The sequence below is a fragment of the Triplophysa rosa genome, linkage group LG4 (genome assembly GCF_024868665.1).
Source record: "Triplophysa rosa linkage group LG4, Trosa_1v2, whole genome shotgun sequence".
In the NCBI taxonomy this organism is placed as follows: domain Eukaryota; kingdom Metazoa; phylum Chordata; class Actinopteri; order Cypriniformes; family Nemacheilidae; genus Triplophysa; species Triplophysa rosa.
This window is the reverse complement of record NC_079893.1, coordinates 12,612,759-12,615,314: the sequence shown is the minus strand read 5'-3', so window position 1 is coordinate 12,615,314 and position 2,556 is coordinate 12,612,759. Positions and strand designations below refer to the sequence as shown.

The 2,556-nt window shown below is 38.9% G+C and overlaps 1 protein-coding gene across 2 annotated transcripts in view; it reads right to left on the bottom strand.

The window, feature by feature from the left end:
• fhip1aa (FHF complex subunit HOOK interacting protein 1Aa) overlaps positions 1 to 1,723 on the bottom strand; it is a 25,714-nt gene extending 23,991 nt beyond the window's left edge. For both annotated transcript variants that reach the window (XM_057332806.1, XM_057332808.1), the window contains exon 1: positions 1,496 to 1,723. The gene's annotated coding sequence lies outside the window, so the exon portion shown is untranslated. The remainder of the gene's footprint in view (positions 1 to 1,495) is intronic.
• Positions 1,724 to 2,556: the final 833 nt, after the last annotated feature.

The following is a 2,556-nucleotide window of genomic DNA, read 5'->3' as shown; positions in this document are numbered from 1 at the left end:
AGCAGGCAGGTGTGAGTGCATCTGCACGCACAGTGAGGCCAAGACTTTTTGAGGATGGCCTGGTGTCAAGAAGGGCAGCAAAGAAGCCACTTCTCTCTAGGAAAAACATCAGGGACAGACTGATATTCTGCAAAAGGTACAGGGATTGGACTGCTGAGGACTGGGGTAAAGTCATTTTCTCTGATGAATCCCCTTTCTGATTGTTTGGGGCATCCGGAAAAAAGATTGTCCGGAGAAGAAAAGGTGAGCGATACAATCAGTCCTGTGTCATGCCAACAAAAAAGCATCCTGAGACCATTCATGTGTGGGGTTGCTTCTCAGCCTAGGGAGTGGGCTCCCTCACAATTTTGCCTAAGAACACAGCCATGAACAAAGAATGGTAGAAAAACATCCTCAGAAAGCAACTTCTCCCAACCATCCAAGTACAGTTTGGTGATGAACAATGCCTTTTCCAGCATAATGGAGCACCTTGCCATAAGGCAAAAGTAATAACTAAGTGGCTCGGGGACCAAAACATCAACATTTTGGGTCCATGGCCAGGAAACTCCCCAGACCTTAATCCCATTGAGAACTTGTGGTCAATCCTCAAGCAAAACAAAAACCTGCAAACTCCAAGCATTGATTATGCAAGAATGGGCTGCCATCACTGAGGATGTGGCCCAGAAGTTGATTGACAGCATGCCCGAGCGAATTGCAGAGGTCTTGAAAAAGAAGGGTCAACACTGCAAATATTGAGTCTTTGCAATTGTCAACAAAAGCCTTTGACACTTATGAAATGCTTGTAATTATACTTCAGTATACCATAGTAACATCTGACAAAAACATAAAAATCACTGAAGCAGTAGACTTGGTGAAAATTTATATTTGTGTCATTCTCAAAACTTTTGGCCACGGCTGTACACCACGTTGAATTTATAGTAACGTTACATCCAACGCTAGCTGTCACACAAAACTCAAACTAGCACGCAAACACCACACACTGTACTAGAAAAACACGATTCGTTGTCCGCGTTATCCCGAAAAGTTAACAAAACACATAACAAAAATCTAAACAATTAAGTTTTGCTTTTGTCTTTTCGTAAAAAAAAAGCTGTGGATTAGCGAACTCAAACAAATTTTTTGTTTTGCATATTCAGTGTCATAACTTCAACAAAAGAATATTAATAAACCATCGTTTCAGTAACCTTACACTGACTGCACTGACTTTATACAACAAAATCTTTATATGGAGTATGTTTATAAATAACTATGAGGTTATACTATTATAACAGTAGTTAATATGTAGGCCTAGTTCTTCAAATTACGAAGTATTTCTAATCAAGGTTCTATTATAAATCCAAGCATGTTTTTCCAGACTAGACCAACAACCAACCTGCACTTCACGTCAGGGCTATTCTGCCCTCTACACAAGTCGAGCAATAACGTGATAACGCGTAAAATAACAACCATAAAGACACATTTAAAATGTCAACAACATGTAAATAACACCACATACCTCGTCTTTACAGTCCAATCGTTTTGACTCCTGTCCGAACGTCGACTCAGTAGCTGCTGTTTTCCCATGTGTCATATTCCACACGCGCTGGATTATGAACACCGACTCATGATCGGTCTCATAACAATGCTTTACCGCGACGTTTCTGTTGAGTTTGTTATTTTGAGTTTGTCACATTACACTTTAAAGGTCCAGAGAGTTCTGACGACACAGCTTTCTTTCTCTCTCGCTCGGTCACCTGAGCATGGATTAGAAAGGTGAGCTCGAATACAAGTCCCGCCCCTACACTCTTGTGCCGCTGCCTCATGATTGGCTGTAGCATGCGGACGCTAGTACACTGTTTTAACACATAAAATATGATTTATTTTTGGATTATTATTTATACAAATCGTTGTGTTCACAAATGTTTTCAAAACATCCCAGTCCTTGTTATATTCAGGAATAACCAACACATGAAATATCAGAAAGTGTTTCAAGCATTGTAGAAGTATAGCCTACTAGATCGCACACCTAGAATCGCACTTTTATTTACTTTTTCTTTTGTAAAAATGTAATTATTAATTAGAAGGTTGTTTTTTATCACAGAGAGATTACATATCTCAATGTTGGCTGCATGTCGCAAGATAAGACTTTCTTTTATATGTTCTGTAAGGAAGTGCAGGGACCAGTCACAACCATCTTATTCTTAATAAATCTAAGTAATATTACCTTTTACATACATACTGTATAGTAAAACATTTTTAAATAAAACGCTGTATACATTTAACACAATACGAAAAAAAACAATGAACAATTGTAGGCCTATAAATAAACATTTACCAATATTACTAAAGCAGGCCAATTGTTATTTTTGTTGCCTTTATAAATGAGTTTTGGTTAATAATCTCATGTAGGCCTAAACGTAAGTAGGCTACTGTTAACAGTTGCTCTGAGTCAGAAATTCAAACCCTGGTCTTTTTTGCCCTCTACTGTACAGCAGATGTGAATGACACGCGCGCGTGCACACATGATGAAACTGCGCTTCCACTTAACACGTGCACAGACCGTTTCTGACTCTAGTC